The sequence below is a fragment of the Ischnura elegans genome, chromosome 7 (genome assembly GCF_921293095.1).
Source record: "Ischnura elegans chromosome 7, ioIscEleg1.1, whole genome shotgun sequence".
NCBI lineage: Eukaryota > Metazoa > Arthropoda > Insecta > Odonata > Coenagrionidae > Ischnura > Ischnura elegans.
Window position 1 is genome coordinate 80,745,321 of NC_060252.1, and position 14,024 is coordinate 80,759,344.

General features: G+C 38.5%; 1 non-coding gene across 1 annotated transcript; it reads left to right on the forward strand.

The window, feature by feature from the left end:
* The first annotated feature begins 12,928 nt into the window (after nucleotides 1-12,928).
* On the forward strand, nucleotides 12,929-13,001 carry Trnat-ggu. The gene has a single exon. It is a non-coding gene; the product is annotated as a tRNA-Thr (tRNA).
* The last annotated feature ends 1,023 nt before the right edge of the window (nucleotides 13,002-14,024 follow it).

The window sequence follows — 14,024 nt, forward strand, 5'->3', positions numbered from 1 at the left end:
AAGATTGTTGAAATCAGGAGCTATATTTAAATATTTCCGATGAGTGGGGAGTGGAGTCCACTCAAATGACCTCGTGAATGCTAATCATGGTCTAGTCTGCTTATCCCGAAAATTTTAATATGCTAGATTAAGTGTTACGCGAATTTCATGCGATTTCCACAATTGCACATTGTATTTGAAAATGATCTGTCGGTCAAAATGCGTCGAACATTATTAAACACATTAATGGAAAAATTTCCACCGCTCTTTCTCGTTAAATAAAGGCAAATGTTGCACATGACCTATTCTGCTTATCCTGAAAATTATAAGGTGATAGATTAAGTTTTACGGGAGTAATTAGTCACCGAAAAAGACCGGTCGAGACGGAGGTATACGTTCTCTTAATGCGTGACTCCGCATTTTATGTACTCCCCACTCATCCGAACTACGATTTTATTTTCAACCTCCGCATCATGAACAGAAGGTGAAGGGATTGATTAAAAATTATTACATTACTAAATGTTTAGGAGGTTTCCTTTAGACATAATCGCATCGGCGATTGAGGAATTTGTCGAGCCTGTGGACAAGCTTTATTATACCTTCTTCATCGGATGTTGCCACCAATTACTTTACATGAATTTTGCCTTTATCCTGTCGCTTCCCTCTTAGCCACATTTTCATTTCCGCGTAAAGATGGAAGCCACACGGCAATAGCTCGGCAATACACGGCGGGTGATCGAAAATGTCCCATTGAAATTGCTTAAGGAGCAGTTGGGCTGCATCAGTGTTGAAATGACGGTCATTGTCATGGATAAGAACACCTCCAGTAGTAAGCATGTCTCTTCTTATGTTTTGAATGGGAATGGGCGAAAGGTTTCACACCCTAAACACAGTGAATTGAAAAAATTCTCTTTGATATAGATCAAGATATGTCAATGCTAAAGCCATTTACCGAGTTTTCTGATTGTCGCTACGCAATTCTCATTCGGCGGGGTAATCAATCGAGGCAGTACAGTTAATGAGATTGCTACTAACTTTAAACTTCGGTCAGAAATGAAATGATCGTGTGCAGCGGGGGACGCGCAATAGCCTATCCGCGCCTTACCCGCCTGTCACTTATATGGTGTTTTTGCTACGCGATCGGAGGCTGAAAAAACCGCCTTTGGTACACGTTAAAAACATTCAAATACAGCTCCTGATTTCAAATGTTTATCTCTGTACTTGAAAATTACCGGACAATTAAAATGTGTCGTACATTATAAAATACATTTTTGGAAAAATTTACATCTTTCTCCGTCAATAAATCCGAATGTCATTCCAATACATCTGGCCTGCCTACGTTACTTTTATTTGTCATAATATAAAATAGAAAAGGTACGAATGAGAACTGGTTAATATGGGTAGGGTAATGAGTAGATATCAACTGAAAATAAGCACGAAGAAAACCAAGATCTTAGTATGCAGCAGAAGAGAAGAAGTCAAGACCAACATTAAAATAGGGAGGCAAAAACTGATAGAGGTGGATGAATTCTGTTATTTGGGAAGCAAGATAACGAGTGACGGGAGAAGCAAGAAAGAAATTATCAGCAGAATAGCCCAGGCGAAGAGAGCATTCCACCAAAAGAGAGACCTGCTTACAGCGGAAAACTTAAATATGGAAGTAAAGAAACAATTTATAAGAACCTATATCTGGAGTATGCTCCTATACGGAAGTGAGGCATGGACAATGACCGCAGCGGAAAAAGCAAGGATAGAGGCCTTTGAAATGTGGTGCTACAGAAGAATGATGAAAATTAAATGGATCGACCGAGTTAGTAACGAGGAAGTCCTAAGAAGGGTAGGAGAGAAGAGAAGAAGTGGAGAGCTGCGTCAAACCAATCCTAGGATTGTTGACCAGTGTTGATGATGATGATGACGAATGAGAAAATAATTAGAAGGGTAAATTTCAAATGAGGGATTGGAAAAATATAGAAAGCAGTCCATTATGCATATCCTAAAGATTTGACGATGGCGTAACTTTTTAGCGACTACTCCGCCACTAAAAAAGGCCAAAAACAAGAGGTACACAATATGTCCTCCGATATTCACTTCAAACCTACAGTTAACGTTGCTGAAATTAGTTCCTTTATTCATAGAAAGTATTAGGTACTTTCATAGTTAAAGAAAGGAGTATAGCTATTTTACAAGCAGAAAAATATTAATTACTTGGTGATTCCAGATAAATGTTTTACACGAAAATAATTTCTACGTAGAAACTCAGATTTAGGAATAAACTATTCCTTAACAAACACACGGGTCTGAACAGTGACAAAAACACAGGGATGTACACATACCTTTATTTTTTACCGTAGTATTGCGTACCTAATAATGACATTTCACATGGATAAAGTGGTCGTGAAAATTAATTTGGAGTAATTACCAGGTTTTTGCATTTAAAAAATTACGATTTCACAAATTCAACGAATTGAGATTTTAACTCTAAATATTTTTTTATCTTTGCAAAAGCATTGCCCAAGGCGGTTTAAAATTGATGAGTCGATTAAAGGTTCGCAAGGAATTTGCAAGAAATTTGCTATCCGCCGGAAAGCAAGAATTGAAGTTGAAAAGGCTAACTGTATCCACTCATTACCCTCTGTGCATTACTCCAGGAGTTTGTGAACTTCCGAAGAAAGTTGGAGCTGATGCTTATTATATATATGATATATATAATAAGCATGATATATATAATAAGCATGATATATATAATAAGCATCAGCAATAATATATAATTATATATATATATTATATTATTATTATATTATATTATATTATATTATATTATATTATATTATATTATATTATATTATATTATATTATTTTATATTATATTATATTATATTATATTATATTATATTATATTATATTATATTATATTATATATGATTTGCTTCCTACGAGAATATTACTTTCCTTCGACACAATTGTCAAATCAAATCAGACTGCCATTTAAGCGTAGATGCGAATAAACAAGGGATATATTACCTAATGGTAAACGAGCCCCGGGGGTAATCCATGTTAATACACATCGGCGCGATAGCCACATCTAACTGTACCTTTTATTTTTTGGGAAATCAATTGGACCATTTAAAAGTTCTTTTTTGAAGGAATGAAAAGTAATGATGCATTCCTAAAGTTGTTGGCAACCGTACTCCCTGAATGCTGTCACAATGATAATATAATGTAGTATCACACTTATGAAAGTTTACTGAAATTTGATCCTGCCCTTTCATTTAATAGCACCATCTTCTTCAATTCTCTTCGAACTTTAATCATAATATCTTCTTATAAGCCAAAACCACCTTTGGTTTCAAGTGAGATAACATTACGTTATTACGGCAATAGTTTTTTTCTATCACAAATGTGTTTTCCCATTTCGTGCGAAATAAGGAATATAATCCCCCTTTCATATTCCCCTCCGCTCTTAATTCTTCAAGCTCAGGCAACAATATAAAATCTCAAACTCAGACAGACGGGCAAACAAACACAACAGGCGGAAGTCCGAGAAAAATAAGGGCTGACGGTTGCAATAACATTACAAGATAGTTATTCAAAACTGCTTAACGGGAAATAATAATTTGGGAGCACTTTTAATCGCAGGAGACTTCGGTTGCATGACATAAAATACAGACATGAAAATGCGTCAAGAGTAAACGGAGCTTAACTCTTAAAGGAAATATCCAACGGTCAGCGAAACAATTGCACCGGAATCAGATATTGACGACTGTGACCAGCTCCTGCCATGCATCAAATCTTCATCGTCTTCATAAAGAGGAAGGCCTCCACCATCTCATCCCCATGCCAACGCACATTCGCCAGCCTCCCGCCGTTCTGTGCGATTGATTCGAATTGAAGGAAAAGACGACCACTCGATTGCGGAGCGGAGTCACGGACCCTTATGGATGGGGAAAGGGATATGGGGATCGGACTAGAGGGCGTGGAGGAATGGCGGACGGAAATGAATGATAATATAAAAAGGGTATATAAAACCCTGACGACGGACGAGGAAGAAGGGCTCAAAGAGAAATGACATATAAGGAAGAGGATGTGAAGGAGGAGAAAGATGAAGCAGGGAAAGGAATAGAAGATGCGATATAGTTCGATGGTATTACAGAATAATGGAGGATTTTAAGTTTTATTCACCACACCATTGAAAAAAGCACTGTACTAGCTTTACTATCTGGATTTTATGAAGCCACGCAGGAGAAAAGAAATTATATCAAGTGAGCTAGTAAAGCAGTGAAGGTTAGATCACCAGAGGATGAGATTCCACGTTGAAACTTAGTACAGTACCGAAGGCCGGACAGTATTAATTTTATGTGCAATTATTAAGTTTTTACTTTTCATTATATTGATTCGATTCCATTCCAAATAATTAGTCAGATGATTAGTAAACCTCTTAATTACATAATTATAGTGAGATAAAAAACTTAAAAGCCTCCATACCCTGCAATGCTACCGAACTATTTCGTGTCTTCAATTATTTTCCTCGCTTCACCTCTCTCCTTCATGTACTCTTTCTTACATGTCATTTCTCTTTCATCCCTCCCTCGTCCGTCGTCAAGGATACCCTTTTTATATTATTTGTGCGAGCTCTAGTTTGGCTGGCGAGGACTTCACCCCGCCGCCACCGAAGCCGGTAATGAAGACAATTCCTACCTTCTGCATTTTTGTATCGCCATCTGCAGTCATGCAAAAGTGTTATCTTAACCCTTCATCTCAGCTAAACGGGAAACACTAGCAGGCCACTCGATGTAGCCATGCAACAAGTCACGCAGGAATAGATTCCATCATTCCGAGCAACAACTTTTCCTCCCGCATTTTTCTGTTATTTTCGATCATTAACCAAAAGTTATCAACCAAAATCACTTTCATACATATTAGAGGAAATCTAACGAATCCCAAGTAAAAATATGAGAATATATAATATCTTTGTTGTTCGCAAGAATTTTATTCATCTAACATTCATGTAAGTACCACTACGATACCTTCACTGCACAAACGTTCAAAAATCGCCTAACAAATCAAATCCAATCGTCTAGTAGCCCTTGAGTTATCGTGAAGGGGAAAACAAAACAATAGCGATATGAAATATCAACATGATGGGTGAAGGATTTCGCTCTCATCAGTCACGTTTTTTAAATTGAGGAGACAACAGATTAGAAAGTCATCTGCTTGTATAAAAGGGAGGTACAGAAAGAGGTCTAAACATTCCTTTGTACGAGTTTTCTAAGCGCTCCAAACCTTAGAAATCGTCAAAATAGGCAACTGCCACAGGGATAATGGCTACCCCATTAGTAACGAGAATAAGAGTATGCTAGTCGATCAATTTTCATTAGAAGAACGGCCAGCACTACAACTTAACTTTCAACCTAAAGCGATGGCTTTCAAAACCTTTGTCTCCTCAAGTCAGAAAATGCGGCTGGTGACCCTGGATTCTTGCACTCATCCTGAACCAACAAAAGAAAATTAAGCAAGATAAAATTATCTATTGCCTAGTAAATATAGTGGTTTGCAATCAATGCACATGCCGTTTCAAGGATTGAGCCATCTGTGGTACGGAATGAAATTTAAAAATCACTCTTCTCAGCCACTAGTAGTAAATATTGAACGACCTAGAAAAACTTCCATTGTTGCTTACCACAATTTCATTTCCATTGCTCACGTATCTTCATGTTATTAATCAGGCCAATAATCAATAAGGACCTACCAAAATCTCTTGCACACTTACAAAATTTAACCTAACAGACCCTGATCAAAAAACTGGTCAAAGTTTAAAAAATAATCGTTGATCAGAAGCTGAAACCTTGCATCTGATTTGTCTAGTAAATGGAACATTCAATGTCATTAACTACGCCTTCAAATAGCTCACGAATTAACTATTTCCTAAATTTTAACTTAGCAGCAATTCAATAAAATATCCCCACCGAAGAAAGCTACATTATATATACTTCAATATTCCCCTGTAGCATGTTATTAAAAAATAAATACGGTAACTCGTATATTTTTTCATCCGAGTTTACATTTATGCAATTAATTCTTTCTTTATATAATACAAATCATTAATGGGTGGAGAAAATGAAAGTTCGAACACGTTTTCCTGATTGCTATCTGCATATACATACTGGTATCTCAAAGTACTGCATAAACAAGTATATTTGCACGCAGTCACTCTACCAGCCTTGGTGGTGTTACTAAGCATACCTGACTGGTATTCGGGAAATCTGAGGACGAAATAATTTTTCGAAGCGACTTTCTCCTTTCATATTCTGGTGCAGTAGGCAAAGGAAAATGCTTAGTATCAGTGGCGTAACTAGGAATATGCTTTGGGTGGGAATTAGATGGCCTGGGATGGCGACCCCCTCCTTTCAAGGCAACGGGGGCTCCAGGAAAAAAATTACATGCCTGGATATGTATTTCACATCCTTTTAGTTCTAAAAATTTAACTTTAAGCAGATGCAATTAATATACGTCAAAACTAGACAATTATTTTAATTATTACGAAGGTTTCCGCGGTGAGTTGATTGGTGATTGTTTATTGGGTATTTTATCTCTAGTCTGCAAAATATGAGCCAACGCGAAAGGAACCCGAAAAACAATCACCAATTGTTTTAATTATTTTTTTTTCTCTGAAGCTTTGGGGGGGGCATCTATCACATCATCCTCCCATAGTTACACCACTATTTAGTATGTATTAATAGTTGGAGAGAAGAAAATATTAATTATATCCTTAAAAAATATCAAATACACTCGTACAAAATTACTATTCATTCAAGTAGACAGGAGACAGGCGATTCCGAACTATAACAAATGATTTGGACCTGCCAACCTATACCCCTGCTGTATCTGTGAAGGGAACAAATTTTAAATGTGTCTTATTGAAGATAATGCAATATCAAGACCAAGAATGAGACAAGAAAATACGTGGCGGCTGATGAATAACGCGGCTAGGAACATGTTATGATATTCGATCGACAAGCGTTGACGTGAGCTGTCTGCGTAAAGCATTATAAAAAAAATAAACATTAATTTCCCTCCCTCTTGCATATACATGAAGATAAATTGACGCGATATTTGAAATTTCTTCATATTCCGAGTTTCATGCCGACTAAAAGCCGCATCCGGTTTTGTCCACATAATCCGACAACTCATTTCACTAAATGCTTCCCGAGCAAAAGCAGGGCGCAGAGGGAGGAAGGGAGAGCACACGCTGTGACCTATTTCCACTGGATTTCATCACGAATGCAGATGGATAGATGGTGGACAGCGGTAAGGTTGGAAAAAAAATTTAAAAATAGAGTGGCTATGCCTGCAAATTACATTTGCGAGGGGGGGGAAAGCAAAACGTCATTATTCCTACGATTGTTTACGCATTCTATTGGTGATTGACGTTGGTCGGTGATTCATTCCAATGATGGTAGGCGACTCCATTATAACAACAATTAAGCATGCACCGCTGGATATAGGTACCCCCTCGTTTTTACCTAACTCCAATTCGCCCCAGTTGGTGCCTTGTCATTCACGTTATGCATTTTTACCGTCTATTAATTTTCCTCGGGTTATCATGCTTCCACAACAAAATAATATCATTTATATACAATTCATTTTCTGAATTTTACACATTGGTCACGTCTGATTTGTGTAAATATTGAAAAAAAACTTAAATACTAATTCCCTCGCATAATCACTCACCTTGCTATGCTCTCCATGTTGTAGGATATGTTTCAATCCAAATCTCTGCATAGATATAGATAAGATAAGTGCACATATATTTAGAAAACAAGTCTCACTAAAATTTATTTCAACAAAGAAAACCAGATTTTTCTAAATCATGAAACGAAATAATTGGTCTATGCTGAGACTGAGTTTTGAGATGAGAAAATAAACAATTTATTAAGCATTAAAATAAAAAATAATTGGATATGAATAGGAATCAATTACATGGTTTATTGTCTTAACCAATGTTATAACTTCAAAATGATATAAAAACAATAGCTTTATGATAATTTAATGGAGTGAGAATTATTGTTATTATGATTTAAGCCACCTTTTTGGTTAAAATGTAAAAATATTAAAATGCGAATGGCACGCTATATTTCGCAAAACAGTCTTGAGATAATTAATTTGAGTTTATTACACAACCATGAATCAATATGGATCTAAATATGAGACCCCAAAGTCGTTGGTTGAAATGGGGTGATATGGTCCGTGGAGTAACATGATTGCATATTCTTCTTTTTACAACCACTGCTAGACTATATAGACGATATATATGACTGGTCAATTACGACAAAAGATGGAAATCAAGATGAAAATTCAAAAAAATCTATTCAATATCAAAATAATCGTTATGACGACCGAATCGAAAGAGATGATACTTCGTAAAATGAAAGAAATAATGCACACTTAAAGAAACTAAAATTACGAATCTTTGAACCCTGCTTATGGTCATAAAAATCTGTTGCTCCCGTCATTAATAAAAATAAGTAGGCCTGTGCAATCGCAACGAAAGCGGATTTAAGATTGAAAGAATGCAAAATGTTGCGTTACGGAAGATTGATTATGTGAGTTGATATGAATCAAATACATTGATCACGTGAGTAATACAGGCGTTTTAAAGAGTAGGAGAGAATAAGGGTGTTTTGGATGAAGATAATTTCATTTTTATTCAGTTTACAATAGCAATTGAATTAAATTTTGCTTGTTCTATTGGGTTTCTAGGCGATTTCACGCAGCTATTAAAGGAGGCTGATTTTTGAGGAAGCACAGCCATCCCCCAGTATTACTAAAGCAGGAATGCTGTCCAATAAATAAGGCTGCGATATAAATTAAACAGCTATGGACAACTTCACATGAAAATGGTAAGCATGATTATACATGCCGGGAAATACGGCGAGAGCGAATGAATAAATAAATAAAGCGCGCACTTTTCTCTCAGACATGTAAATACGCGAGAGGCAATAAGCATGCAACATGGTCGGAAAGGTCGAAGCGTGTTGCGCTATTGATAAGGAATATGAGAAAGAGAGGGGGGTTTAAGACCCGCCAGCAGGGGGCCTTGGCAGGGCGGCCTTGGAGAGAGAGAGAGAGAGGTTTCGGAGGGTTGGAAGAAAATATAGAGCGAGAGGAAACTGGGGGGATACAGAACTAAGCTCCCACGCCACACCGCCAGCAATGCAGCGCGATACCCCCACACCACGCTTGCCTTCCTCCCCAAATCCACCTCCACGCACGTGAGAGCGGTATCTCCCACTCCCCAGGCCTCTCTTCCAAGCCCCACTATCCTCATAGCCTTTCCCTCAGTCTGCGCATCACCCACAACAGACAGATTCCCTCAGACGTTTGCGTCACAGCGCACCATCGGAGCGAACAATAGACGATCCTCCTCCTCCTCCAATTCACTCCTCCGTCTTCCTCCTTTCTTACCTCTTGTCTTCCTCCTTTTGTTCTCCTTTCCCCTTCTCCGTTCTTGCGCCTCCTCCTCCCACGCTAAATGTGTTTGCGACCCCATTATTTCCAAACGGTCTTTTCATCGTCCCCCTGACTTATGGACATGGCCCTCGTATCATGAGATTCCGTCCGACAAGACTCCTCAGGCAGGAATACAAGGATAAGCAATGGATGTGAACTAAAATAGGAACACGTGCTCATAGCGCAGTGATAAATATCCTCCTTATCATTCATTGATCTGAAAATTGGGGGCACGCAGCACTCCACTCAGTTCTCCAATCTGATGGTAATGAAATGAAAAACTTTGCAGTATTCCACCAATTTATTTTATGGTGTGTATACCCTAAGTTGGCGCACGGGCCCGCGAAGTACCTGAGCCGCGAGCAAAGGAGGGGAGGAAAGGACCGACAGAAAACTGTATGGGACCGACATAGGTAGCTGACGGGTCCGTTCGCCCGTCCCTTTCCTCCCCCTGACGAAGGCGACTAGCACCTCTAATAGAATTATTGTCAATCTAAATAGCATTTTTTAAAGTACTAAAAAAGCTAAGATGAATGATATAAAATAAGAAGTGCCCCGGCCATAAATAACGAAATGGTTGAAAGTAATTTTTAGCCGTTATACTGTATGTTTTGTTTTAACTTTCGACAATTTCGTTATTTATGATCTGAGCACTTCGTGTTTTATATCATTTTATATCATGCTATTTAGATTGAGATATTATGAGAAAGTAAAAAAGTTAATAATTGTATTACGGGCGCTAGTTGCCTTCGTCGGGGAAGGAAAGGGACGGGCGAACGGACCCGCCAGCTACCTGTGTCGGTCCCATACAGTTTTTTTGTCGGTCCTTTCCTCCCCTCCTTGGCTCGCGGCTCAGGTACTTCGCAGGCCCGTGTGCCAACTTAAGGTATACACACTATAAGGTACGGCTAGTTTCTACGCAGCGGCGTCATCATCTAGTCCCTCATGATAGTGCGAAAAATCCACAGGGAACGAACTATCTGTGCATTGAGGGTGACTCCGTAAAGATATCACCGTGGCTAGTCCCAGTATTCTTCATGACATACCTGGTGTACCTGACAGCATGTACTCGATGATGACACCGCTGCGTCACAAATAGCCGAATGTAAAAATAAATTGGTGAAATACAACAAGGTTTTTCATTTAATCAACGTTAATATGAAATTCTACAAAGTTGAGCCTGAGACGATATAGATAACCAAGATATTCGTGGTATTGATGTATGAACGGTTACATCGTCCGAATAATCAAGGTTGAAAGCGTGTGAAATGTTGTGCTACATATGAATGTTGTGTTTCCAAAATACATAGATCAAATGAATAATCCGGTACTTCTCCGACTCGCGTGGCGGTGGGGTATAGTCCTCGCCTGCCAATCCGTAGGTCACGGGTTCGAATCCCGCCTGGGTAGGTGATCCCTATCCAGGGCACGGATGTTTGACATACTCTATTGTTAATGTAGAAAAACCCGTAATAAAGGCCGTTCTAAGCTGCTTACAGGGAAGTGGGAAATGATAAAAATAAAAATTAACTGTAAGATCTACGGGGGAAATGGGCCCTAAGACCTAAATAAGATTTTTATTCACCAATGTACTGCACTGCACTCAAAACGTTGTTTTTGTTTGTCTGACTACCCGAAACCTATAAAACGTAACTCTCTTTAACGAAAAAATACACTTCTATCCTCATTTTGATTAAAAACAAATCGCATCTATCAATAAAAATTTTATTGGGCCGAAAATGATGTCCACCTCTTTTGCTCCGTCACTAGTGAGACTGAGATAAACTTCACCTAATAATCAGACTAATCTTTATATAAATGTTAACTAATAATCCTGAATACACATGCATAGATTTTGAAAATAGAAATTTAGACGAATTCACTTTGGACAAGCTCATAAATCCGCCATAGGTATGCATCCAGCAAAATGTCCGCTATCATTTGCGAAGGGCGATTAATGACTGCTGATCAACCTACTCCACTCCTAACGGTGGATGAACACGTGACCATTGTTGTGAAAGCAAACACAGCCGGTGCTCTGAGGCAAATGATAATGGCGACGGCTGTTGGACCACTGTTATACACACCTATTCGCTTCGTTGCGTTGGTCCTGATCAAAAATATCGTATTTCAACTTCGCGTCAGGTGTGCCATCACATTGACAAGCAAGATTTAGGGCCCGAAATAATTTAAAGTTTACCATCGCTCGTATACAGCAATAAAGTAACTGAAGAGTGACGAGATGGAAAATTATATCCATGTTTCTACCGTTATGATTAAAATTGACGTAATACTGAAAGAGGATAAAAACCACTACCTCCCTTAGTTGAGCTAAAAAAAAAAGACAGGGAAAATAGGTTCAAGAATGGTGAGGTTCAAAAATGCATAGTTCCCGAGAACGATAATAGATCACATCTGAATTCACCGAAATATGAAAAAGAGTCAATCGTTGGGCAATTTACTTTTTACGTAATGCTACCGAATAATATTTCCAGTAATATTAAGTTGTAAATATGTACTTAGCGTTTTATGCATGTCCTAATTTTGTGATTCATTTGCATATGGGTTTAAGAACTGTAGTAAGAACATTAGAATACAATTGTGAGCTCAGAAAACTGCAATCAGGGTTGATAACCCAGGGCCTTGATGCATGGTTGCAATTTTCTTTTCATCGGTTATGGTAACCTAATGGATGGAGTACATCACATTATCTTATATACGTAAAAAAAGATAGTAATAATATACTTACTCTATGGTAAAACACAGCGGAATACGCAAAATAATATTTTTTTAATTATAATCCTACTAAATGTGGTTTGACTAATGAGAAAGGACATGACTTTGTCTAATATATGAGTATTTGACAAAAATGCAAATGGTACATCGAGATCCATCGATCGAGGGATTGAAGCAAATTTATTGATTGATACCTGATCACATCGTGGTGTCAGATCCCCAGCAAGCACATTCAATAAATCATCAATTAAGTAAAACTTGGAATGACTCAATTTTACCATACAAAGGGGTGAGAAGCGAAGGATTACAAGTGATATTTTTCCTAAACAGAGTAGGTTAAAAAATGAGGTAAAAACAAACGAGATCGACTATATATTAAGAAAATAAACCAAAGGATGAAGTTCTTCATGAAAAAATATTTGACTTTGCCGAGATTTGATCCACGATCTCCCGATTGCCGGTCAGGCGTGTTAACCAGTTCCACCACCAAGCCATTTTCTCAAAGATAACTTCGAAATGGGTTTTACCGAACAAGATGTTGACGTCACAAGTCCACACTGTGGCACATGTGGCGAGGGTCGTGCTTACTAAGTCACTGTCGGTGGGAAAAACCCTTATTTTGTCGCTGGTCTGCGACGACGAATTTCAAAGCACTGCAGGAACAATTGCTCGGTAAAACCCATCCCGAAGTTCGCTCTGAGAAAATGGCTTGATGGTGGAACTGGTTAACACGCCTGACCGGTAATCGGGAGATCCGGGTTCGAATCCTGGTTAAGTCAAATATTTTTTCATGGCGGACTCCATCCTTTGGTGTATTTAAATTTGCACCCATGCGCGTGACTGCGTTCAAAGTCACTTGTTCCTGCAGTGCTTTTTTATATTAAGAAGTTCATTTGATTTTCTACTAGAAGTCAGCACAGAACAGAGAGCCACTTGTATCCCTTGGCAACTAAGTGTTTGTACATTTCTTCCATCATTTTCTGTACCTAACTCTGTTTCGAAAATAAAATAACTTCGTTTTTAAAACTATCAACTCCGGTTATCAACTCCGATTTAAGATTTCACAGCCTACACTTGTATTCTTATCCACTTACCACAGTTCTTAAGGCCATATGCAAATGAATCTCGGGGGGATCGGGTTGGTGTGGTGGCTAGAGAGTTGGCTTCCCACCCGACGAGCCTGGGTTCAAATCCCGGCGGTGGCAGAGATTTTCAGAGATTGCCCGATCCCTGCTTTAATGTTCTGTGGAGGACATTTCAAGCGCAACACTCCGTCCGTCGGATGGGACGTTAAGCCGTGGTCCCCTTGGCGCCTTTCGTTAAGAGCAGGCTAATGCCGAAGCCGGGTTTCTCTCCACCCTTCCTTACCTACCCCATCCTTCATGGCGCAAATGACCTCAGCTGTTGGTCGCCTCCTCCAATACCATACCATACCCCAAATGAATCGCAAACTTAAGATATGCAGAAAACGCTGCGTATAAATTTACCACTTAGTATTACATTGAATATTATTCGGTAATATTACGTAAAAAAGTAAATTGTCCAATGATGGACTGTTTATCATATTTCGGTGAATTCTCATGTGATCTATTATCCTTCTCGGGAACAACGTATTCTAAAATGAACAATGAATTCTGTTTCGAAAAAAACACTTGTGCCCCTTGACTTCTCACCCCCTCATATGTCCTCAAATAATATGCCATTACATGCGCACCACATTTTTAGAGCAGTCCCATTGCATCGTTTTTATCGAACCATAAATACTAATTTCAAACTACCTTATTTTCCTCCTCCATCAATCA